Source organism: Cyanistes caeruleus, chromosome 8 (assembly GCF_971803275.1).
Source record: "Cyanistes caeruleus chromosome 8, bCyaCae1.hap1.1, whole genome shotgun sequence".
Taxonomy (NCBI): domain Eukaryota; kingdom Metazoa; phylum Chordata; class Aves; order Passeriformes; family Paridae; genus Cyanistes; species Cyanistes caeruleus.
Genome location: NC_141708.1, coordinates 4,671,922 through 4,699,022, shown reverse-complemented (window position 1 = coordinate 4,699,022; position 27,101 = coordinate 4,671,922). Strand labels below are relative to the sequence as shown.

The following is a 27,101-nucleotide window of genomic DNA, read 5'->3' as shown; positions in this document are numbered from 1 at the left end:
CCAAACAGACCCGCTAGTATTTTATGGTCTCACCATGCTGGGTTAGAAATTGCAGTGTCATGAAAACATCCTTTAAATAAATAATAAAGCAGGATGTTCCTAAGACAGGGTCTTGCATCTTGAAGGAGCCTGCACAGCCTCACAAACCCCCCACCACATCTGGGAGAGGTAACAGCCCTCAGCAACGTTGCTTAGTGGTTCAGGCCAGCAAATGTGGAATAAATATTATATATGGCATTTAACAAGGCCTTTTCCAGCCTAAATGATTCTATGAAATACAAATTCCACTCCATTCCCATGCTCTGCAAAAAGAACTTTTCCCTGTGAACACAGCAGTCACCCATGAGAACACACAACGTGCCTTCTGCACCGTGGTTTGCTTGGGTGTGTTTTTGTAGGGGTGAAGTTTCTGCCCCACAGGCTTTGCAATCTAAATTGCAACAAGGCAAGGTAATGAAAGCAAAAGGATGGAATGAAGAAAATCAGTCTCAATACCTAGAAATACAAATGTGATTATGTCAAATGTACACATGATGCAGATTCCAGAATGAAGGGCAAGATGGAGAGAACCAGAAGCATGCCAAGATGGAATCATGAGAAGAGATTTACAGAGTTTTTCCAGGGGAGGAACAAGACTTTGTGTGATACATTCAAATGAGTCAGGCAAGGAGAAGGAAAAATAAATAAATAAATAAATAAATAAATAAGCAAAGCAAATTCAATGTGCAGTTATTAGAGTTATGAAAAAAAAAATCGAAATTTTTAGACTGGACACAGCATTAATCATGATCTAGACTGAGAACCACTGCAGAGAGCAGAGCCCCAGAGCAAAATGGATCTCCCCTCCCGTGCCTGACTGTAAGTGATGCTTTCCTGGCATGGGATGGCTTCTCTGGGAAGTCTCCAGCCATGGTTGGTGTGTTTGGGCATTGGGAACACTCCCAGACAACATTCACCCCCAGCTGGGAGTCAGTCAGATCGCTGAGTCCCACAGGAGAGGGGAGAGGACACCCACAGCCTGATGATGCATCAGTTGTTTCCGTGCAGAGACTTAATTTTTTCATAATAAAATAAGACAGCACTTGTGAGAGTCACGTACTTCAAAGTAAGTCAAATCATTTTCCTCCATGGTATGAGTTAAATCCATCATTCTGTGAATGAAGTGGATCTAATATGATGGGATCCAGCAGTAAACACAAATATCAGTGATTTCTTCCAGGAGTAACCCAGCAAAAACGTACCTTCTCCTTCCATATTTATTACATACATTAAGGAAAGAAATGCATAAAACCCCATATTTCTTTTTTTCATTTTATTTCCCTGACTTTTTCCTTCAGATGTGCAGTGACATTTCAGGTAAGGCAGCAGACCAGAGCAACATTTCCCCATCATTATTCAGAGAACAGAGGCTGCAGTTTTAAAATTTATCTTTTTTTTTTCACCAGTAACAAGAACAAGCAGACAATCCCATAAAGCTCCTCCATGCCCTCTTCCAAATTCTGCTGCACCACAAATGCCAGTAAAAATAACAATTTTCTGCTGGAATATTCCCCTGGAAGCAATGTTGAGGCTCTGGCTGCCCACAGGCACAGCCCCAAGCCATGGATGCTGCATACAAAATTTTCCTAAAGTTTGAATTTGGAAAATAAAATAAATATATTTTAAAGAATCCTCACTAAATGAAGCCTCGTCTTTGGAAGTGTGTGGGTTTAGGGGTTTTGTATTATGATAATAATAACAATAATAGTAATAATGATTTCATCTGGAGCAGCATATCAGAGGACTTAATTTAGGAAAGCAGCCTGTGATGAATGGGAAAGCTTCAGGGAGCACTTAGAGATCCCAAACAAGTGACCAGGAGAAAAGGAGGGCAGGAATCTGCTCTCCCAGAATGTGTGCAGAGGACCTTTTGATGCCAGTGGTGGGAAAAGCCAAACACATTCAGACCTTTAATTACTGAACTGCTCTCTTGGATCAGGCAGGCAGCGAGCAAGAGCTGGTGGTGGTGCAGCAGCAGATGAGATCTGCAGATCCCAGCTCACATCTGACTACAGGCTCAAATCTGTGGGTGCAAAATTAAAGGCTGAACTCCAACCAACTTTTAAAAGTTGCCTTTCAAGTGGTGAAATGAGAGCCTCCACCCATTCCCCAGCTGCCTGTGATTTATCTGGGCTGAAAGCTGGCCCAGCATCATTGGCAGGTAAAGAGGCCCTCAAGCCTGGTATTCGGGGCTAGAGAGAGTTAAGGGTACTTTTCCATGTAAAGTGGGTTTGGGAAAGGAATGCCTTGAATTTTGATGATATTGGCCTGGTTCTCAGCTCCAGGGCGGTAATGCAAAGCAGCACTACTGCATTCCACTTGCCCTGCTGAGGAGCAAGGATTAACCACAAGTGAGCAGTGAAGGCAAGTGATTAAACAGCAGGGCTGCCCTCCCTGTCCCTCCCCAGCCAGGATGAACAGTGATGCAGCAAATAACAGGAGGGTTGCAATTGTCAGGCAGAAGCTGAAACATTTAAAAAAAAAAAAATAAAGTAATTTTTTATTCCTGGCTCGGGAGACTCAGACAAAAACTCTTTCCTTCACACTGGATGAGCTCTGCAGAGTCATCTCCACAGAAGGTATTTTCAGTTAACTCCTGTTAAACAGCCTTTCCAAAAGTGGGCCAGGACAATACTCACCCATCCTCATCCTAATTCTGAGCTCCTTGCAGTGGGGAGCAGAAAGCAGGATAGCTCTGGACGACATTCTGGGAAGGCTGGGCACAGCTGAAGGTTGGCAGAGGAGACTCAGCTTCTGGACAGAAAGCTGTGAGGAGCTTTGCTCAGTGCTGAGCTCAGTCTTTCCATTCAGAGGTCCAGGCCTGAAGGCAATGCCCAAATCCTCCCTCACCCTGCAGAGAGCCACATGCTTGTTTTCCTGGGATGGGATAGCACCAGGAGCTCTGGGATGGCACTGGCTCCTTAACTCAGCAGCTCAGATACTGTCTCATGGGCAGGGCTGGAGGTGGAGGAAGGAAGAAGCTCCCTCAGCCACATCCAGGTTTTAAAACGTAAGTAGGACTTAGAGGGAAGCCTGCCCCAGTCCCACACAATATCCTCATGACTCTCAGCAGCTCTGCTGCTCCTCTCCCCTCCTCTGCTGGCACTCACCCTGTATGAGTGCTGTCAGCTCTCACGTCAGGGGAAACCAAACCAGATCAATCTATCCATTCTGCCAAAAGGAGAGGAAACATCTCCCATCCCCTTGCCAGCAACCAGCCATGCAGCTCCACCAGACTTCTCCCAGCAGCAGCCTGCACTGCAGCAAATCCAGCTCTGCTTCATCCCTGGAACCTGGCTCCACTCCATGGAACACGGCTGTGAGCTCTCCCAAGGAGACTGGGAGCAGCTGGCAGAGTCCCTGCAGCCACACAGGGGACACTGTCCTCTGCAAGCTCTGCTCCATTACTGAGGACTGTCTGAGATGCTGCTGAAAATCCCAAGGTAGCATTTGGCTCCACAGACTTGAAACAGAACAACAAAAGCTGGGTGCCATAGACCCAGCACAGTCAGGAAATGCCTAATTTTGGGGAGCAAAGGACTAGCCCAGTCACTGCTCTCCTTGTGAGACTCACCTGCTCACTCCAGAAATGCTTTCCAACCCTCTGACATCACCAATGAAGCCCTCATATATTGATAGAACCACAGAGTGGTCTGGACTGGGAGGGAAGTTAAAGCCCATCCAGATCCAGAGCTCTGCTATGGGCAGTTATTTTTGTCTCCAAGTGACAGACACCAGGAGAAGAGACTCTTCCCTTTTCTCTTTCTCCTGTTGACATCACCACTTCAGACAAAGGCCAAGGTCTTTTGGGAACTAGCTCCTTTTTAGAGTTTAACCCTGATGACTCTTCAATCCTCAGGACTTTGAGACAGTCCCTGAAAAGCCTCACCCTCAGATCCTGCATTTTGATAATATTATTCTCTTACATCAATGCTCCTTCAGTTTTCCAGGTAGACACCTCTCCTGGGCTGCCAGCAGGCTGGGAATGCATCATCAGAGCTAGAGAGGAGGTGATGACTGAGGCTGTGGGGAGAGAACCGTGCCAGGACAGGAATCAGGAGTGGTCTCTCTGAGTCACTGCTTCCCCCTGGCAGAATTTATCCCACACCAGGCTCCAAAGACAGGGCTGCAGCCCAGCACAGCCTCTCCTCTTGTGCCCAAGCCCTGTGCCACATCCCTTGCTGGGCCTGTGCTGTGCCCACATGGTCACATCACCTTTGCTTGTAGCCCAAAGGGAAGGAGGTGTCCTGGTGGCCACCTTGGGGTGGCACTGAGCTGGCCCATGGCTGGTGATGGCCATTTCCTTGATAGCCATTATGACTTAGATGACAATTCTCATTTCACATCCTAATTTTAATTACATTTCATGACAGGTTTCTTCCTTCTCCCTGCTTTCTGCCTGGTTACTCACAGTAAACTGAAGAGCCAAATTTCAAAATTAACTCCAGTTTCCAAATTGCCTTTCACCCTGGCTGTTAATACCATCAGTACTTGACATTATTCCCATAGATACATGACCAGGCAAACATACACAGTCCCTGCCCTGCAGAAATTTTGGTAGAGACTTGAGATGTGACAAGGAGCAAGCCCTGACAGCGCTGGGGCCGGAGTGAATGAGGTCATGAGTCTGCAGGCACGTGCGCAGCTCCGCGGATTTCTGCTGAGAGATTAAATCATTTACTCTTCTTTGTTGTTGTTGTTCATTTAATTATTAAACTCAGAAGAATTTCTAGCGATCCTCACGGGGTCTGGAACCATGGTTTTGATTCAGGTCTATTGCTTGTGTCTAAATTAAAAATGGAAAACAGATGGTGGGTTGTGAGATGGCTGCAGCAGAAGCCGGCAATCTGCTCTGTCCCCGCGTCGGCAGGGGAGTGAGTGCTGCAATATGTGGAATCCATCCCTAGCTGTGTGTCACAGGTGTTGATCCCGTGTCTCTGCACAGAAAGGAAGCAGCCAGACTTATGTCCTCCAGCCAGACTGGCTCTGAAGGTTACTTACAAAGGAAAAGATGATAAAAGAGTTCAGTTTTTGTCCATCCCACACCTTCACCAAACCTCAAACCCCTCAGTGCAACCAGAATCAAAACCTGCTCTGTCTGCAGGAAATGGAAGTGGAGTTATTTCAGGTTTAAAAACTCAATATATTAAAACATTATCAAATCTTCTGTTTTGCTGTAACTGTGTCATCAACAGAGCCAAGGAGAAGGCTGGAGATAAAAGACAGGCTGAATGAAGAAACCAGGCTTTCAAGGAGCAGCAAATAAATCAGGTTAACACATTGGGAAGGGCAGTATTGGACAATGCTTGTGAGAGGAGGTGGATTCAACTCAGGTGTGCTCCTGCAGTGAGGGACAAGGAAAGGCTGAGCTATGAGGATTTTTACGTGGATTTGCAGTATCTCCTTAAACAGCTTAGGGAACAAAACATAGTGCCAAAATGATTTGTGAAATCATCCAGGCCTCAGAAAATCAATATTGTATGCTTCTGTTAAATACATGTTGTACACACAGCTCGCCTTGGCAGCGTTCATGCCTTGGGCTCCCTTTCAGACCAGTCACTCTTTTTGCAATCTCCATATCCCAAGTTCTTGTGGTGAGCATCTGACAAGTGCTTTGGATGTGGCATAAATCCCTACCCAGCACTGCATGGGCAGCAATCCTTTGGGAAACCTTCCCCAAACAGGCAGGAGCATTTCCTGGGCCAAGCAGAAGCAACTGCACACTCTGAGGATGACGCTGTCCCTTTGGGCTTATTTAGCAGAAATCTTTGGAACAAGGGAGAGGAATTATGGTGCTGGTGAAGGTCTGGTAAGACCAAAGTTCAGAATTCATCTCTGCTCCACTGAGACACTGCACAAGGTATTTAATTCTGCTTTTCAAGTCTTCTTTGTAAAGGAGGAGCAGTGGGATTCTTCCTCCCAGATGGAGGAACAACCAAACAGCCAAATCATCACCACGTGGCAGATGCTGCACAAATTGGAACAGTGATTGCTACAGAGGAGTGCTTTAAGCTGAAGTCCTTTAAATCTTTCTTAGCAAATGAAGGCTGAAGTACACTTGAGGCTTGAGGAAATTCAGTGCAATGTTTTCTAGAACTGTCTGTAGAGAGGGGCAGGACAGTTTCTCACCCATTGCCCTCATCAGGGCAGAGCCTGCACCACGGATGCTGCAGAGCAGCGAAAGCTGCACACCCCTGTTTGCTGCAGTGTGGAATTAAAACTCATTTCTTGCACTTCAGGAATCATGAACTTCAGCAGGCACTCCCTGCACTCTCAGCCTGCTGAATACCTGCCAAAAAAAGAAACCTGTCATTTCTGTAACAGCATGCATCTTTTGTTTGCCATGGTATTTTTCAGGGGGAACACCGAATCTGCTTTAGTAAAAATTAACATCTGGAGATTCTCAGTTTTGAAAGAGCAGGTGATGTGTTTGGCAAAGGACAAATCCATGACAAAGAATTTAATAAAAGAGGGAGACAGGATAGCTCATGGGACCATTACTTTAAACTTCCAACTGCAGTGTGAAATGGTGCTTACCAATAGTAAATGGAGGAGTACTGCTAAATGTTAATATCCTCTGCATCACACCACTGTCTTCCTATTTACATATATATTAAAATGACCACAACTTCCCTGTTTGTGCTTTCTTGCTGGAAACATTCTGGGGAAACAAGATTATTAACGGAAAATTCATAAAACCAAGGAATCACATGGAAATATCGGAGGGCATTCTTAAAATGTGAATTCCTGACTCAGAAGCACTCCCATTTTCTCAGGAAATCTGCTCCCAAGAGTTGCCTTTGTGACTGGTGTTGGGTGTTCACACAAATACACAATATTTCCACGGTGATCCATTGCCTGGCAGCACACAGGAGCCTGCAGGGAAGGGGAATTTGAAAGTGTAAGATTGCTATAATAAATAAACAGCCAGCCAGTCTGGGGATTTCTTTTCCTTTATATATTCTTGCAAAAGTTATGATATATTTAATCTGTCTGTGGGCAATGCACATAGCAATTAAAAATGACAGGTTTGAATTTCTGTTGTGTACTTGCTCTGGACAATTAAGTACCTTGTCCTTTCTACCCACAGATTGTCTGGGACAACCCAAGAATCAGATCAGGCTCTTCCATCCCAAATACAGACAACTCCTTGTGTGCTACAATGCAAAAAAAAAGTACTTTTACCACTCCTTTCCACTTTCAAAGGTTAGACTGGAGCAAACCTTTTGTATTCAGGAGCCTTGAAAGCACCTGGGAGCTTAGGACATGCAATAAATATTGTTTAAGGCCTATAGACTTATCCTGGCAGCTCCTGCCACAAATCAGGAGATTTCCTTGGTGGATGTGTTTGGCTCCAGGTGCCTGCAGTCACTGCTGTGTGCTGAAATGTGTCAAACCCACTCCCCCATGTCCCACGTGCTCCTCCAACAGGACCTGGGTCCAGTGGCCTGGACCTGCTCATTGTCAGGGGCCATCCCAGCAGAATCACACTCTTGCTGTTTGAAGGACAGCTGAAAGCAAAGAAGTCAAGGTCAAGGCTTTCCTCGTCTAAGGAAATGGTGAGAACTGAATTTTCTCTCTCCCCTTTAACTGGTTTAAGAGAGGAACAAATTAACCTGGGCTACAAAATTGCTCCTAAGCCTTGGAGACCATGGGGAAAGAGAAGGGACATGTTCTGTCATCTGAAAAACCAAATTAAGTGAAATGCTAAAACCACAAGATTTGTTTACTAGAGGAAGCACTTACATTTCCAGACCTGAGAGCAGTTTCTTCACAGCCCTGATTAAAATTACTCATCAAAACATTACACAGAATTAACTTCATTTCATACGGTGAACAATTATGCAGCTTGGGTGGAGTGGAAGATATCCAGCGTGTTATTAGTTGTGTTTAGCAGAGGCATGTGCTAAAATGTCTCCATTTTCCTGTCTAAGAGCTGTGTACCAATGCAGGCTTTTACCAAGAAAAGCAAAGGTGAGTGGGGATGAATAGGAGCTGGAAAAGCTCAGACTTTAAAACAGCGACACAGGAGAGAACAGCAGTGAAACAAAGACTTTTTCAAAGACAGGTTTTGCTCCTTATTCCTCCTAGAAACCCATTTCAGAACCAAATCAGATAGAGAAAATAGGTTGAGTGGTGCATGATATGGACAGTTTACTCCAGAACAAACAAATTCTCTGGGATGTAAGAGAGCTGGGACAGGGTTTAGATGAACCCTCCTGTCCTCAGCTCCTGCTATGATGTGCTCACATGTGACAACCACATTTGAAAGAAAAATCATGTATTTTTACTCTGATTAAGTTATTAACTCATCCTCCTCTGGCAAAGCCACAAGATGAGGTTCCTTATGATTCCTTTAAGTGGTGCTAAAGAAACCTTGACAGGCAGCTCATTTAGGAAAGAGAGACACAGAAAACAGATCCAGTGGAAACTCAGGCATGGCTGGGACCTGACTGTTCTGGTGCTGCTTGTTTTAGTAGCACAGCTTGGACTAGAGCACTGCTTTTCAAGTAACTATTGAAATAAGGCACTATTTTTCTACTCCAGAGTGGATTAACATTTCACCTAAGGCATAAAGGCTTATTGTCATAAATCCATCACAAAATTACAGCAATTATAAATGAGAAATGCACTTCAAGAAAATGAACTTAGTTTGGGGGAGGGGGGAATATTTACTAGGGCACCACAGCTGAAAAAACCTCATGCTGACAAAGCATGTTAAAGATTTCATGTAGAACTCTTATCATAGCCAGCTCGTGTTTGCACAGCCTTTCAGTCAGATGGGTTTTACTAAAGGATATTTGAACAAGAAAAGAACCCTTGAATCAGGCAGACACCACAGATGAAAGACTCACAATTTTGACAAAGCTCACACACACAAGCTTAAAACAAAAGCATGAAACTGCTCCAGCTTTATAGCCAACTTTATTCCTTTCATAGCACTGGCTTTCAAATACTTTGTGAAAAAAAATGTTGTCATAACAATAAAGCGTGAATAGGCAAATCCATGTATTCCCAGTTGTTGTCCCAAGCAAACAAGAAAAACATTTCACACTTCACGATTAATACAATGTCCCTTTGTCCCAACACATGAAAGAGCTATTTAAAACAAATAAATGAAGAGATAGCTACATTTTCATGGAAGTCTGGAATGTTTTTTAAATATTCAATGTATTTTCACATTTTGTTTTGCAATTGAATCCTTTCCACCAGCTCCAACCACACAATACCACCAGAAAATGCCAGAGGAGCTATAGAAGGGCAATATGTTGCGTGTTGCAGTTGCCTGTCATCAGCTGAGAATATATTAAGGTAATTAAAAACCCTGCTAGGAAACCCTGGGGCCTCTGCCCTCGAGTGGTGAAGACCAGTGCCAATGCATTGACAAAATAAAATTTAGAATTTGCCCCAGGATGTCAATCTGTAAACAGTTATTGATATATGGCTCTAGAGACAAACGGGTTCAGACAGGAACAGCTTCGGTCTCTTCCAGCTGGGCGTTCCTGCTCTATCCACCACCACATCATCACCCTAAGGAACACTTTCAAAGCTAACTTACGGGTTTTTGGAAGACCAGGGCCCACAGGGTGACTGACATCCCAGAAATCCTTCCAGCATTTCACGCTGTGAGCCCCTGGAATACCACTTTGTGCACATGGAGTGGTGGTGGTGGTGAATACCCTGGAAAAACTCAGCTCCTCCGTCCCAGGAGCAGCTGAAAAACCACCAGGCAGCAGTTTGGAAAGCTGAAGATCCCAGTGCCAACAAGGACAGAGCTTGACTGGTTGCACAGGTGTTAGGCTTTTCTTCTTTCCACACACATTTAAATACAAGTTGTAGTGTTCAGTTAATAAATACACACTGCTCCTTTGTTATTACTCTGTAGCTAAGCCAAACATTGGAAGGTGGATTAAAGGACAGGGATTCTGTGTTTTTCTCCTACCTCTCCCTTTCTTTTGTGTCTTTGCAAAGCCAGTAGTATTTTATACAGTCACAGGGTAGCTCACCTGAGTCACAAGCAGTGCAGCCAGCTCTGTGTACAGAACAATGTGGGATGTCTGAATTCTCTGAATGCTGTCTCGTTTCCTGATTTTTAGCATTTTAAGTATTCAGATTTTCTTCCTAAGCTCACTCAGAACTTTACAATAAAGATGATCTATGAGTACTGAGAATAAAAGACTGCTTGATTAACTCATGTTCTCATTACCTGCCCTGCGGTCCTTACTTTTATTCTTTACTTTCATGCTTTATGCTGCCCAAGGTAGCCAAAAGTCACTATTAAAAAACTGCATGAGCAGGCAAAGATCAATATGGATTAAATCTTAGCCTCTGCCCATTCTTCATTTCTCATCCATTATTTTCTTGCTCAATGCAACCATTTTCTTCCTGGCATATTACTCTGGCTTTACTGTGTGGTTAATGGCACATGAAGTCCTACAAGAATCCAGATTTTTCTCCTTGTTCCAACACTACATAACATTTAAGAAAACTTGAGATTGCCCACAGAAGCTGCCCCATTCCTGGAAATGTCCAAGGCCAGGCTGGACTCTGGGATATGGAGCTTGGAGAAACCTGGGATAATTGAAGGTGTCCTGCCCATGGCAGGGGTGGAACAAAGTGACCTTTAAAAGGTCCTTTCCAACCCAAACCATCCCAGGATTCCATGGTAACATAACAAACTCCATGAAGCAGTGGAGCTACAGCTTTTGGGGCCATAAGACTTTATCAATATTGAACACAGATTTCCCCCCCACCACCAATTCCGAGCACTGCTGCACTTTCCCACAGCATTCATCTTTCCAGAGCTGGTTTAGCAGAAAGACATTTGCATGGGGAGGAGGCAGAAACTGAATTTTGAGCCTAGAACCCGGGGTGTGAGCCGGGGGCTCTGCAGAAGGCCGAGCAAAGATGAAATGTCTGTGGAAGCACAGGAGGATCCAGCTGGAGGAGTCAGAGGCTGGAATGAGCTGGCACTTTCTGCCCTGCCTGGGTCACATCTCAGGGCTTTTCTGTTCCTCCTGTTTGAGACAGAAAGAGCCAGAATTCCCAGCTCTCTGCTCCTGCCCCTGAAGGAGCTGTTTCTAGGATTACAGGCGCTTCCTCCAGCCCCACTGGCCGGGCTATAACACAAATAGCTCTATGTGTTAATTAAGGCTCAGGCCGGGGGATGTGGAGCAGTCAGAGCCCCACATGGGCAGCAGTGAAAGCCCAGCCCTCAATGAAGACACTGGGAGTTCTTAAGACACCTTTTGAAAGAGATTAAACAGACCCACGTTGGATTAGAAAGATGATGCCTGACACATTTAGTTTCCGTTACCTTTTGTGTGCCTGCTCAGTGCACAGACCTGCACCAAACACTGCATTATAATGCAGATTTCCCCCAAATCTCTCTGGGATTTCACAGAATCCCTAAAACCTTCGCAGCAGGAAACTCCATTCGTGCTCTCCCTGCACATATCCTGCGTAAGCTGTGCCTAAGGGCCATCTAGAGGATGCTGAGCTACCAGAAAGCCAAGGGGTCAGGGGTTTGTGGTGAAAAAAAGAACTTTAATCTCGGCTGCCAGAAAGTGGGAGTGAGCAAAAGCGCCTCGGCATTCCTCAGGCCTCCCTGTCCCTCCATCTGCTGAAGTATGGTGTGGAGTAAATCAGGAAAATTCCCAGGCTGGGTTGTGTGATTAGGAGAAATAATTTGTTGCCAGAGAAATCACTTCATCTAAAAGTGACAAAGAATAGATAAGACTGAGCAAAATAACGCAATAAAATACTACGGCGAAGTTCCCCTCAGCGAAAATATTTTAATATACTTCTTTTCTGCAGTGCAAGGAAAAGAAGGCTCTGGTGATATTTCCAAGAGAAATATGTATTTAATAGCTCTCCTGCACTTCCTTGAAGGAAACCACTCAAAAATCTGAACCCTCTTTTAAAAACGGGGGAATGGGAAAGAAGTAATCACGCAAACCATTTATCTCACATGTGCTGTGGAGAAGGAACAATTTCTGCCCTCAGCTCATGACCACAGAGTTATTTTGAGGGAGGTCTGCTATTCAAGCCATGCTGTTCTCTTATTTTTACTGGCACCAGGGAGGCAGGAGGTTGTGTGTGGAAGGGAAAGGCTTTTCTGCCTCTGCTGGAAGTGCCAGCGCTGCGGCTGGGCCGGGAGAGGAGACACGGCCGCCACGCAGGCTCCAGCCCTGCTCCCACCCAGCCAGGCTGACATCCAGCCCCGGCCCCAGGAGCTGATCAAACTCCATTTGCTTCAACCAATACATGAAAAAATAATAAATTCAAAGTCAACCGGCTGGCTGAATCCAAGCTTAACCCTCAGCGTCTCCAAATTTTCTCCCCCAAGCCCCAGAGGGAGTCCAAGCCTGGTGGGAGATGCTCCACAACTTTCCTGTTGAGTGTGCCAAAGCAAACAGGGAAGGGGGAGCTCTCAGAGCCCTCCCCACCAGCCTTGCGTAAAGCAAACAGAAACAGGTCTTTCTACACACCTAAAAATCTTGCTTTTCAGACTTTCTGCTATTCTTTCTTGCCCTTGATTCATTTCACGCTCCAAGAGATGCTGGCAGGCAGAAATGTTAGTTTAGCTGTCATACCCTGCAGGAAAAACTAAAAAAAAAGAGGCAGAGTGGTTCGTTTTCTCTACTGGAGACGCAAAGACCTCGCCACAGACAAAGCTTTCAAAATAAAGGAGTGGACAAGGCTTTATTCATGGATTCATATTTATTCACTGCCATTAATTGAATTCAATGAGAAGTAGAGAAGTTCATTTTTTAGAGCCTGGGCAAAATCTGACAGGACAAAACAACCAGAGATTTCAGTAGCTTTGCAAGGGACACTCACTGCATCTTCATTTGTAGATCCTACTCCTTTTGTACACCTTCTTACACACATTCTGTGTTCCTCCTTGGCTACTTGGCCTTAGAGGCTCTTCACTACTGAAATCTCAAATAAAACAAACAGAATTTATGTGTAGCCTACAAAACAAACACAAATCTATCAGATAAGGTGGGGTTTGCATGCTGAGAAACAAAACGTGCTGGGTCTCATCCTTCTTGGCTCCCTTTAATAGGATGCTAATAAAATATGAAGAGATGGGATGTGGAGAATTGAAGGTATTTCTGCAGAGCCAAGGAGAGACCAGAGGTCAGAAGACACCTCTTACTGTGTCTCTGACCTCATGATCACAACCATTCCTGGAAGGGGCTTTGGTGCTGCAGTTGCTTCTACTGCCTTCCCACGCCCTCACAAAGTTCATGAAGTTTCCTTGATAAAAAAGCATCATGCATTCACTTTATAATTGATACTAATATGGGTCCTGTGTAAAGGTTTTCCTTTGATGTGTGTTTTTTTCTGGGTGACTGGTCTTTGTGAATAACTCTTGAGCAACGTTGCCCTCCAAGTGCAGATTTTGGTTTTTAAGCTATAGAACATTGCAAATTAACCCAGTGGAACGCACAAGGGGCTTACAGGAGGTGTCAGAAGCAGAGCTATTGTATCTGGGTTGATTTATGACCATCTTTAAGGCTCCACCTTGGCTGCACTTTGCTCAGGGAAACCTGCTGTAGCAGGGAATCAGACAAGGATGTGAGCAGAAACCAAAGAAAACAAGAGTTGAGACCTAACCTTGTTTGATACATTTTACTCCCCACAAAATCAAATAACAAAATGTGCATGTGTGGAGGCTCCTCTTACTCCTAATTGCTTTGCAGGTACAGCAACATCATCTGGGACTGATAGTGAGTAGGAAGCTTTGGAGAATAACAAATTTTGTGCTAAGCAGATACTGCCAAAAGATACAAGAATTGGTATTTCAACTCCCCCAAGCGCTCAGTAGGATGGACAAATTATCTGTGTAAAAATAGCACCTGAACCATAAGTCACTTTTTCCATCAATATCCACAAGACCTTTCCAAGAGAAATCAAAATAAGCATCCACCTGTGACCTGCATGAAGGACCACTTGGCAAACCAGGGAGCAGAGGACTCACTAAGTGGATCCCAATTCCCTGGGAAAGCCAACACCACATCTCCCTTCCTACATCTAATTGAATCAGGGAAGCTTTGATTTCCATAGGAGGTCCCACACTGACTCCTTATGGAATACTCCGTGTTCCTGAGCCCACACTCCAGGGCATCGTGGAGCTGTGCCAGGACAGAGCAGAAGAGAGAGGGGAAAATGAACAATTCCTTCCTGGGACAAAGGCCAAGATTTATTTCTTACCCTGGCCAAAAGGCAGGAAGAAAGCTAGCTGTTACCCAAGTGGGCAGCTCCGTGGGGACACGGCACTTCTGCCTCTGGAGGGGACCAAACCAGGATGAAACACAAATTCCAGGTGACTTGCTTAGTGATGCACATAACTTCTGGTCAATTCACAGAGTTTACTATTTTCTCTTAAAAAAAAAAATACAGTGATATCCATCTGAATCCTGGTTTAATTTTTAAATCCAAGCAGTGTAGTGGGAGAAGAAATGATTCCTTCGTGGTCCAAGTACTGGGCTAACTCTCCCAGATCAATGGTTCAAGGAAGAATTTAATTTCCTTTATCTATAGCCCCATAGAAGACACCTATAGGAGCTCAAACTGGAGGAAAATATTGCATTATCTGTGCATTTTCAAGGGACATTTGTTTACTGCCATGCTGTTCCTTTAAGGCACCAAAATGCCTTAAAGATGAGAAGAATGAAAGAAAAGAAATGGATGAAAGAAATACAAAGAAAGCTTTAGTCCAAATGGACTCTCGAGTTCACAGAATATGTCATATGTACATTACTATTTTAAGGGTTATTTTTTTCCTTAAATAAATTGCCCTGTGGGAAAAGCTGGCTGCAAGTCAACACCACAGAAACCTAATTTTAACTCCAATGAATACAACTATTTACAAGGCCCCCTTTCTGCAAAGGAAAAGCCCTGCCATTGCTGGCAGTTTTGATGTGATATGAACACATATTTCTAAGACATTCAAATGGACTGGCTTAACAAAATACAGTGTTTTTACTCATGCATCTTTAATGTTCAAACTGTTCTTGGCAGCTCCCAGTCAGAAGCACTGTCATTCAAAAGAAGAGAATGACAGACATTAATATGGAAACATTCAAGCTCTTAACTGAGCCGGAACAGTAATTATGCCATCCAATTTTATTTTCAAGAGTGTTGACCTTGGTCTCCAGGAGCAGAAAAAGATCCAAAAGACAAAGATATAAAGGGCTGTTTAGGGAAAGAGAAATAGAAGTTTTCTGAGCCTTGTTTTAGAACCCTTGTTTGAAGCTAAAAATATCATTTCAGGGGCTACCAGGGGATTCATGGCATGGCACAACAGTGAATCAAGTCTTTACTACAGGAAACACTAAAGCTCTGAAAACACTGTGCTGACACATCAAGGAAGCAGCCATCGAGGGGGGAATTTGGTGCTGCACAACCTACACTAAATATAAATAAATTATAGGAACATATGCTCCCTCCGCTGCTCCCAGATGCTGCAAGTGCAAAGACCAATAATGAGGAGCAACACTAGCAGGGAGAATCCATCCTGAAATGCCACATTTGGGGAGTGTGGAGGGGGAACAGCTTTTAATGAAACAGCTCACAACACTCTGAGAGACTCCAGCAGCAACAGGGAATGCAGGAGCTGAAAATCCAAATCTTCTCAGCCACGGGTAGAAGGAAGGGCCATAACCCCTTGCAGACAATGAAGCTGTGCTTTATTTCAGCTGTAAAAACCTGCATGTGTTTTTTCTGAGACAATAAACAGATGGTTGTCTTGTGCTCAGAGGCAAATGGGATCAGGTTCTTTAGTGCAGGCACTGGATGCTGATGATATGATAAATTATGATGTATTTGTAGGAGGGTTTGGCCAGCCAGGGTTGTAGAACCTTCTGCAGCATCAGAGTCCATCACACCCTCCATATCAAGAGGAGGGGGGGACAAGGGGCAGGGGCATCCAACATGAAAAAGTAACAAGGAAAAAATATCAAAAACCACCAGGAAGATTATTTAAATTTGACTTTGGTCACCTTTATGATCTCCACTACACTTGCCTGCTCACACAGTCCAGTGAACAGTCTCAGCTCACCCCTGAAACCCAGCTCTGAATGACAGCTAGCAGGTTTTGTAGCTGGTGCCAAGGGGGGGAAAAAGGCTTTCCACTAGCCTGAATTGGGCATTTGCAAACATTCTGCTGTGTTTGTGGCCCTAGTGACTGACAGTCACCTTATAAACCATTGAGGATAAATCCACAGGGTAAAACAAATGGAATTTTCCCTCTGTGTGTGCATATGCCACTGCATATGTGTGGGTACTTACACTGATGCAACAGAAATCTCTGTCAGCATCTGAATTATATTTCCAAGTTGTAGCACACATTCATTTGTCAGGATTTGGAAGCAGGCACTCGTCTTGTCTAGACTAGACTATCGTAACTCTCTGACAAATGGCATTTTTTCCAGCTGCTTAAGCAGCCTTCACAAAACTCTTGTCTCCTTGTGCTTCCCTCCATCAGAGAGAAACTTGAAAACGCTTCTGTCTCTCCCCATTTTCTTCACTTTTAATCTTTCAGTTTACAGACAGCCACTTGAAATTGCCACACTGGCATATGCTCACAAGAAAACCACCAGGAGCCTTAAAAGCGAATATCTCTGTGCCTGGGCTGAACCTGCTGCACAGGAACAGCAGCATTTCCCTGAAGGGCTCTATTCCTGCATTTAACATGATTAAGGATTTCCAGGATTGCAGCCTGAAGATGCAGCTTGTGCACAGGGTTTTTTTAAATCCACACATCCAAAAGAAACTCAGGAGCTGCTGCTCTGAGAGGTTCTGGCTGGGTGAGAAGAATCATACAATTAAAGAAGAGGCAGAGTCAAGACTGAGACTTATTTGGGCTGATCTAAAATTTTTGGGAGCCCCAGCCATACTTTTTTGGATCTACTCAGCTTCCCCTGCTCTTTGCCAGTTCCCTGGAGAGCTGGTGGCATCCTCCAGGCAAAGCATTTCCAAGGCATCCTGGGCAGGGTTTGGATGCAGGATGTGAGCAAAAGTCAATTTTCATGTCTGAAAGTCTCTCTGGAAAGGTTTCAAGTCACTGCCATTTTTTTCCCCAGAGTGTCCTATCTAGGCGACCTCTAGGGAGTTTGAATCATTTCCTCATCATTTACTAATTCAAATGCATTCTTCACCTTGATGTGCAGCCCCAGCAAAGTCTCCTCTGAATTCCTAATTTCCTTTGAAGACATATCTCTATAATCAGCCTGAAAAGTTTCCTGACTCCTCCAGGAGATGCCAAACTTTTAAAATCAGCATTTTTGTCTGAGATCTCCATTGCAGCAAAGCTGGAAGGGAAAAGTCTTTGCAAACACCCTGGGAGCTTCTCATACTATAGAAATGCAGTCACCTTTCTTTCTTTTTTTTTTTTTCCAGTAGAAAAACCTTACTAGAAACAAACAAAACAGAGCTTCATCTTCTAGAAGCTGTGTAAAACAAATACAAAAGAAATCCAGGCAGAAAAAGGGGTGAAGAGGAAGAAACAATATAGAATTTTGGAGTTTTTCAGGGTAAGTAGCACTACTGCCTTTTGATGAAAAAAAATCAAATTTATTTGTCTGTAAGACTGTACTCAACAATGCTACAGCAGTTTTTTACAAAAGTTTTTTACCCAAAACCCCAATTTTTAAGATGGTTTGGATCTGATTTGTTCATCAAGTAATTCTTTATTACTGGCAAACAGCAGAGACTGCAGGAGGTGGAGAGGAGCAGTATTTTTAGGGAATAGCAATCTATCACCTTGCATAAAACCCTGCTAAAGCACCATTAAAACTTCAATGCTGTGCAGAGCATCATCAAATGGTTTGTTTGGGAAGGACCTTAAGGACCACCCATTTTTCTGGAGATGGAAGGGCACAAACCCCATGGCAGAGGCAGTTGTGTATCTGTCTTTCCTGCTCCTGAAAAGCACCGTGCTCCAGGAGAGGAAAGGTTCTGCAGGCATTCACAGATGGAGGTGCACAGGGAAAATAATAATAATAATAATAATAATAATAATAATAATTTAAAAAATTGCTTTAACACCTGCTTGTCTGTGCCAGTTTCCTTTTTTTTCCCTCCTCTGGCCTGCATTTGGACATTTCCATTCTCCTCGGGGTGCCTGGATCCCTTGGCACTCATCCTGAGAGGCAGCGAGGCTGCTTTCTGGGGAGGAGCACTGTAATTGGGGGATATCCTTCTTTTGATGTGCAGGGCAATTAAATCCTCTGTGAATAGAGGAGAAATCGAGGCATTCGGTGTCCCTGAAAGGGGGGATGTGAGGTGCCATTGCTGGGCACCAGTGTGAAATACAGAAGGGCAGAAGTGCAGCCCGAGCCCTTTGTGCAGCAGATGCACAGCAGGTCATGAGAAAAACCTGGTTTTTTTTAGGTTTGCAAATGCTGTTTCTGCAGGGATTTGGGGACGTGGCTGTGCCAGATGAAAAGTCCCAGCCAGAATTCTGGCCAGACAGCTCTGCATCACCATCAGGTCTGATGGAAATGATATTTATATCCAGCAGCTCTCTCACTCCTTTGCACACATCATTCAATTACCATTCTGACAGGTTTTGGCTTACTTTTAAAGCAGCAGTTAAGAGCATACCCTGAAACAATGTGTTCAATTAACTGGAAGAACACGTTCACTCTAAAATCCACATTTTTTTTGCATCCAGTCTTATTAACCTTTCCAAGAAGAAAACAAGCTACCTGTGATTCTTCCCACCTTCAAAAGCTGTAACACAAAGGATTAGAGGAGTGTTAGCAAATCCTGATGCTTTCTTAACTACCACAGAAGTTTACAGAATGGTGTTTAAGGAAGATGTAGGGCCAACTTCCACATTAAAGGGAAGGAATTGGGGGGAAAATGAGGGAGCAAGGAATATGGGGAGGGAAATGCACAGGATTCTTAGCCAGTTTCCACAACTTGGTTTTAAAAGTTCCTTCTCAAGCCCACGTGTGATGTGGCATCACAGGGCAGATGAGATCTTATGTAGGAAGTTATAATATGAAAGTCAGGATTATGCTGCCTACAAAGAGGCCAAATTCAGACTTAGCACAGTCTTTGGGATGAAAAATAGGACAAGGGAGGAGACCTGATTTTGGCCTTTCTGATTTGAGTCTGATTTAAAAAAAAAGAAAGAAAGAAAAAGCAAAACAAAAGATATTTTAAGTGTCTGACTGATGTAGGAGTGCAAACCCCATCCATTTCCCAAATCCTGCTCTGAACCACGAGGATGAGTGTGAATGTGTCTCAGTGTAAGATCAGATTTACAGTCAGATCCACACAGTTCCAGCTGCAGGAATACAAAATGAAGTGAATTTGCACTACATGACGTGATGCACACGACATTGCAGCTCTCCTTCCTAAAACATTTCTCTAACAAAGTCAATTCTCACTGCATGACTTACGTGGTGTCCTGTTAACTTCATTTTTTTTAAAAAAAGCTGCCTCCATCTGCATTGTTGGCTTTAAAAAAGCACCTGAATCTGTTTACAGCCACGACAGAAAACCAGGCTGTGACAATCCCCTGAGTGCAGTGAAAGCATCCTCATGGGGCAGGAACAGAGGAAAAACAGCTCCAAAAACACCTCTGGGAATCAGAGAAACACCCTGGGAATCAGGTGAGTGTTGAGAGCTCACTAAGGTCATTTTAAATTGGTGGCTGTGGGGCAGGACAGCTGTGAAGGATGAGGAGAATGGAGCTGAGAGGTGGCACAGGACACATGTCCAGCCCATCCTGCTCTCCTGGAGCAGAGCTGCTCTTTGAGCATCCATCCAAACCCAGGGCAGCTCCAAGGGGAGAGCCAAGGATGCCAAACCCCTGAGCTGCCTTTAAGCTGCTCATACAGAAAGAGACAATTCACTTAGCAGGGGGGGAAATAAAAGTATTTGTTCAATTCTATAAGGATTGCAGAGTTTGGGCTTTTAAAGGTGCATTAGCACTCTTACAGAGCAAGTGTTTACTTTTCCTGTCCACCTCATTTTCTCCATTACTGAAGATCCCCAGAGTCTTATCTAGATCCCAGGGGGTTTATACATTAACTCTCAACATTCCATTTTAAAGCAGAGCCTTAAGAAGCCTCTCCACTCCTTATATACCAAACCCAGGGCCACAAAGAAATCCAAGTGTGTAACTGTGTGAAAAATCTTTGCTTCACAAACACAACATATTCCTGCTCCCTGACCAATGAGGCTGAATAAAATCCCATGTTGCATTTTGTTATAAAGAACAAATTCTCTCTAACCTCTTGGGAAAAGGAGCACTTTCTTTGAAGTATTTCTTTTCTAATGCAGGGTTTTTCCAGTCAAAAGCAATCAAGTTCTGCTTTCCAAACCACTTGCAATGCAAAATTTATGTTAGGACTGTCATTCAGGAGCAGCACAACCTAAATTAAAATCAATGCAATCAGACTACTTGATTCATATGCTATTGCACACCAGCAATGTAGCATTCAATAATTTCATGCATGTACCATGACATTCAAATAAAGCACATTGTCCATGAGAACAGTGCCTAGAAAAATCACTGCAAATCCAGTATTTGGTAACATATTATTCCCATTTCATATTTCCTTTCTTCCCTTAAATCACTTACTAGTGATTCAGTAGTCAATAAACAGGAAACACAGATTACAAACCCAACTTGCTATTCTGCATAACATTTTATCCATCATTCTGGTTAAAAACAGCAGAAAAATAATTCTTTATGACCTCATTTTCTACATCCAAAGTGACAGGCTTGTTGGCCTATGCCCTACCTAAATTTTTCCTCTCAAGTATTGCCAAGGAGGTGTTCATACTTTTCCAAAAATGCACATCTCAGGCCTCTGACTGTAAGGCTTCGTGCACTGGTTAAATAAAATTAGAAACCCAGCCTAAAAGAAAAAGAAATCAAATGTGTCACAGACATCTAGACATGGTATTCCATTACTGAAATTACTTGGAAATGTTACAGTTTGATGCTGTGGTTTCCTTCATTTAATTTAAAATTACCTCAAGAATGTTAATCATGTCCCAGCAGTAAATCCTAAGGCTTTCCCAGAAATCCTGGATCTCTTTGTTCAGCTCATTGGGATCTCCAGGGGATTATGGGTCTGTCCATAGAAAGGAAAACACAGGAGAATCATTCAAGCCAATCTTTGAAGATCACAATGCCTCATAATCTGTCATTAACACCTCGAGTGGGAATCAGAGTGAGGATTCACCCGGGCATCCCCCAGGCTGCTTTCCCTGGGTCCAGCTGTTGTAGTTATTGACTCCCAGCATCACCTGAGGGCTCCAGCTGAGCCTGCCCCACCGGGAGCTGCACAAGCCTCGGGTAAAGCAGAGCCCGAGCCCTTGAGGGGGGTGAAGCATCTCCCATGGGTGAGTTGGAGGAGTCACGGTGTGACCAAACTCCTCAGCTGCTGCTCGTGGTCACTCTGGCTGGAGGGGGACATCCCACAGGGCTGATGGAGCAGGACACCCCTCTGGATTGATGGAGCAGGACACTCCACAGGGCTGATGGAGCAGGACACCCCTCTGGATTGATGGAGCAGGACACCCCACAGGGCTGATGGAGCAGGACATCCACTAGGACTGATGGAGCAGGACACCCCACAGGACTGATGGAGCAGGACACCCCACAGGGCTGATGGAGCAGGACATCCCACAGGGCTGATGGAGCAGGACATCCCACAGGGCTGATGGAGCAGGACACTCCTCTGGATTGATGGAGCAGGACATCCCTCTGGACTGATGGAGCAGGACATCCCACAGGACTGATGGAGCAGGACATCCCTCAGGGCTGATGGAGCAGGACATCCCACAGGGCTGATGGAGCAGGACATCCCTCAGGGCTGATGGAGCAGGACATCCCTCAGGGCTGATGGAGCAGGACATCCCACAGGGCTGATGGAGCAGGACATCCCTCTGGACTGATGGAGCAGGACATCCCACAGGACTGATGGAGCAGGACATCCCTCTGGATTGATGGAGCAGGACACTCCTCTGGATTGATGGAGCAGGACACTCCACAGGGCTGATGGAGCAGGACATCCCTCTGGATTGATGGAGCAGGACATCCCACAGGGCTGATGGAGCAGGACACCCCTCTGGATTGATGGAGCAGGACATCCCTCAGGGCTGATGGAGCAGGACATCCCACAGGGCTGATGGAGCAGGACATCCCTCAGGGCTGATGGAGCAGGACACTCCTCTGGATTGATGGAGCAGGACATCCCACAGGGCTGATGGAGCAGGACATCCCTCAGGGCTGATGGAGCAGGACATCCCTCAGGGCTGATGGAGCAGCACATCCCTCTGGATTGATGGAGCAGGACATCCCTCAGGGCTGATGGAGCAGGACATCCCACAGGGCTGATGGAGCAGGACATCCCTCAGGGCTGATGGAGCAGGACATCCCTCAGGGCTGATGGAGCAGGACATCCCACAGGGCTGATGGAGCAGGACACTCCTCTGGACTGATGGAGCAGGACACCCCTCTGGATTGATGGAGCAGGACATCCCACAGGACTGATGGAGCAGGACACCCCTCTGGATTGATGGAGCAGGACATCCCTCAGGGCTGATGGAGCAGGACATCCCTCAGGGCTGATGGAGCAGCACATCCCTCTGGATTGATGGAGCAGCACATCCCTCTGGATTGATGGAGCAGCACATCCCTCTGGACTCCAGTGCACAGTAACCCACTCCCCAGCAGCTGGGGCACTGCAGCTCATTCCACACACACTTTCATCCCACAGCAAAGACAAAGCCACAAGAATTGGTGAAACCCCTCAGTGCAGACCACGCTGAGATGGATTGCACTGTTCCTTCAAGAGGTGGGGAGAGGAGGTGAGGTTTGCTCCCAAAGCCCTGCTGACACTGTTGGATGGTGTGTTGGAGCCCTGGCTCTCCTGTGAGCCAGCCTGTATGGTCTGTGAACGTGGGCTTCCCTCTCACACCTGTCCCACATCTGAGGGGTCACAGACACACAAGGACAGCAAAGGCTCTAACTATTGCATCTCATAAAGAAAGCAAGTTTGGACTCAGCCACGTGGACTCAGACTGCCAAGGAACTGGAGTTTCCTGAGTAAAAACACTTGTGCAAGCAATGGAAGCAAGAACTGAGTCTGACTTCACAGCTTACCAGGAGAGAAATAAAGAGGAGAAAAGGAAAGTAAAATTTATTTCTATCTCATGAGGGAAAAGAGAAAAGAAGTGGATGATGTGCTACTGCCAAGATTAATGAGCTCTAGAACACCTAATAAAAGTGTTCAGGGACTTCTGCAATCTCAAACAGAAAGAGGCTGTAGAGAGATTTCACTCTTTTCACACATCCTACAGAAAATCAGGAAGAAAAAGAAGGGATTCATACTTGCACTGCAGAGCACTGGGGCTCTGTGTTTAATTTGGAAGACAAAACAGTTTGCCAGACAGGGGTGGGAGCATTTGTAGGACACAGGAACAAATTGTCTTCAGCAGAAGACATTTTTAAGAGAAATTGTCCCTGGCTGAGAGCAAGGCCTCTGCACTGCAGTGGCAGCTGGGTGACACAGGAGCAGGGAGTGCCAGCAGCCACCTGTGGGAACAAAGTGTGGGGATGGACACAGATGGAGCATGAGTGGCATATTCCAGTAGAAATTTCCAGTGTTGGAGAAAAGGTTTGGTGAAGGACTGCCAGAGCCATTTCACAGAATGAACCACAGACTGGTCTGGGTTGGAAGGGACATTAAAACCCATCCAGTGCCACCCCTGCCATCTCCTCCTTGGCTCTTAAGTTCTAGCAAAGGAAAGCAGCGTTGTCATGTAAAATGGACTGTGTTTATATCTACATAACTGTGGTATTTTACAAAGAAAATGTCAAGGAAAAATACAAGAAGTGAGTAAAACATATTGTCCACACTCTATCAATAGCAGGTGGCCACCTGACATTTCTGGAAATACCTTTAGTTGCACCTAATGCATTAAAAAGGCCTCGAGCTTCTTGTGCTTCGTGGCTGGGCCCCCCCTATAAAGAGGCATAAACCTCCCCAGTTTCCAGCAATTCAGCAGAAAAGAGCCACAGCACGGCTGAACTGGCTTGTGTTCATTCCTGCCGACCTCCCAGGGAGAATAAATACATTGAACATCAAGAGGAGTCCAGGTATTACTCTAAGCAGGCTCTATATAATTACTAAAAATAGATGCTATGGAAAATCCCTGTGCTTTAAGCCACTGCAGCTTTGGGCCAAGTTCCAGAGGCTGTCACAAGTGACAATGTGCACGTTTGTTCAGCAGCAGCACGGGCCACATCGAGCTGATTGGGGACATTATAATGTATGTTTTACTAATGAATTTTGTGCTGGCCGTGCCAAATCAGAGAGTTTATTTGGGCACATTCCTGCAGATTGTACATCAGCTTGGAGCAGAAAGGAAATTCTTCACTTTTCCAGCACTGTGGAATAAAAGGGATGTGTTCTCCCAGTCGAGGAGCACATTTGGATCACTGAACAAGGGTCTTGAAGGCTTTGGGGAGGGTCTACTACAGCATGATTAGAGTCTCTTGAATTTTGGAATGGACTCTTTGGGGGAGGAAATATTTTTTCTGTTATATTTCCTATATAATTGAAAATATAATATATATAATATATAATAATAATATATATAATTGCAAATATAATTGGGGGGGGTGGTAAATAATAAAAAAAATAAGTTTTGCTCACAAGAAAATGTGTTTGGAGCCCACTGTTGTGTTGTGCCCATTAAGGAAGCAGGAAAGAGGGTTCCTCTCACTGCCCATCACTGCCCTGCTCTTCCAGCTGTGGATAAAAGGTGATTGTGTCACCAAGGCTGCACTGGGAGCTCTCCCTAAAGCTGGACAATGACCCTGCTCCCTTGGCTGCTTCCCATCTTCATCCCTTTCCAAAGATCTCTTCCTCTCCTGGATCCCTGATGGCTGCAGCCTCGCATTAAGCAAAGCAGGGAAGCTGCCATGGATTGTCTCACCTGTGCTGGAGACAGGAAAATCCACCTGGGTGAGCAGGGATGAGCAGAGCAGGGATCTGCATTTTCAGCTCTGCTGGATTCCCTCTCAGAGCTTAGCCAAGAGACGAAACTCAAGTATTATTAGGCTGGGAGAGGAGTCAGCATTTCCAAGTGAAAACTTGTCCCGTAGGCACAGTGTAAGCAGGGGAGAAAATCTCATTTCATACAATTTGTCACTCTCCTTTGATTAAGTCTTAAGTTCTCCCCGTTTTTCACCCTCTCTGCTTCTCCATCCCTCTCCCCTCGAGCCGCCCAGTCGCCCCTCCACAATTCCCAGATTGTGCTTCAAACAACAATACCCCATCTGAAAGGCTATTATGCAGATCCATGAATACATAATTCAAAATCCAGCTACCACAACAGTCTCCCTTAACTTTTTTAACCCCGTTGTGGGCCGGGTGGCGACGTTCAGCTGCGGCAGCCGACGGGGGGAAATATGACACACGCAGGTTTTCCCACAGCCTTTCACCCCTTCCCCAGGCTAATCCCATTGAGAGCACAATCCATCCCCAGCACAATGCAGGGATCCCCGCCGAGGGCCGGCCACTGGCCAGAGCTCAGCCACCCCGTGCCAGGGGGATCCCCTGCCATGGACTGGGTTTGGGGTTTGGGGGGGCAGGAAGAGCCTCTGAGCAGGGATCCAAGTCTGGCTGCAGATGATGGAGCCCCTGCGTGAGTTTGGGTGTGAGAAACATTCGTTTGGGAGCAGGACCGTGACTGCAAAAAATGTTGGGTTTTTTTTTGCAAATGAAACGCCAGAAAAACCCGACTGAGCAAACACCCCAGTGCTCACACTGGTTTTCCTCCTGCCTTTTTAGAGAACACTGCAAAACAAGGCTTTATAATCAGCATCCACACACCTCCACACCAAAAGTGGCTCTTGCAGGGGGAGCAGAGTGTGCTTTGTCTTTGGAAGCCAGGCAGTCTGGCCCAGGGTGTCACTTGAAATCTGGCTCTGCACAATCTGCCACCCTGCTAACCCCCCCAACAGCCCAAACACATCCTGCCTGTGGAACAGCCCCTCTACCTCACCCCCTAAATGACAATTCCTGATTCATGCCAGCCCAGTTCAGTGTTCTCAGTACTTCGCAGGGGTTTCCCAGGCAGCCCCATTCTCTGAAGAGCAAACAGTCACCCCCAAGGTAATTTTGGCATTTAAATTAAACCACACAGTAGCTGTGAGCATTTTTTTGCCTATTTCCAGACAACTGTAGTCAAAGCCAGTACAGCAACTCTGTGTCCTGTAAAGATCCCACACAAGAGAATGGGATAACCAACTCTTCAGCCAGTGGATTAACAGATTGTGAAAAGCCCGTCTCTAAAATTCACCACAAGCATTTCTAATGATCCATGGACTGATTTTTATTGAGTTTCCCACAAAGGTGAATTAGTGTCTTTCACTATGGCAACGGCAATAAAAGGATGTAGAATGAGTCCAAAAGGTCCTGGCTGCTGGGGAAATTGGTTGACATTCTGCAGGCCTATTCAAGCAGGAAAGGGTTTCACTGTGTGCTCTTCCCCCAGGTTGGTGGCTCCCATCACGTGTTCCCCTTCAGCCCACAGCCAGGGATGGGACAGGAAGAGTCCATCTCAGAATCACAGAACTGGAGAACAACTGAGGTGGGAAGGGAGGACTTTGAGGTCAGCTCCCTGTTATCCAAACATTTCCACTCAGTGGTTTTCATTCATAAAAATTCTCTTGCAATTTGTCCTTGAGCTTGCCCTTATCTGTCATTTCCTTGACAGAGCAAGTCCTTGCTGGGCTTTACCACCCTGCAGCACCCACAGTGCTTACAGTCCCTTCATGGAATCACAGAATCACTAAAAGGTTGGAAAAGCCCCCTAGGATCATCAAGTCCCTCCATCAACCCAGCACTGCCAAGGCCACCACAAACCCACGTCCCCAAGTGCCAAATCCACACAGCTTTTAAATCCCTCCAGGGATGGGGACTCCAGCACTGCCCTGGGCAGATGTGGCAGAGCTGGACAACCTTTCTGTGAAGAGTTTTTTCCTAACATCCAATCTAAACCTCCCCTGG

General features: G+C 45.3%; 1 long non-coding RNA gene across 1 annotated transcript; it reads right to left on the bottom strand.

The window, feature by feature from the left end:
- Window positions 1–1,297: 1,297 nt before the first annotated feature.
- On the bottom strand, window positions 1,298–21,278 carry LOC147651833 (uncharacterized). The gene is made up of 2 exons (XR_015290041.1): window positions 21,049–21,278; window positions 1,298–6,328 (listed from the first exon to the last, which is right to left on the bottom strand). It is a non-coding gene; the product is annotated as an uncharacterized LOC147651833 (long non-coding RNA).
- Window positions 21,279–27,101: the final 5,823 nt, after the last annotated feature.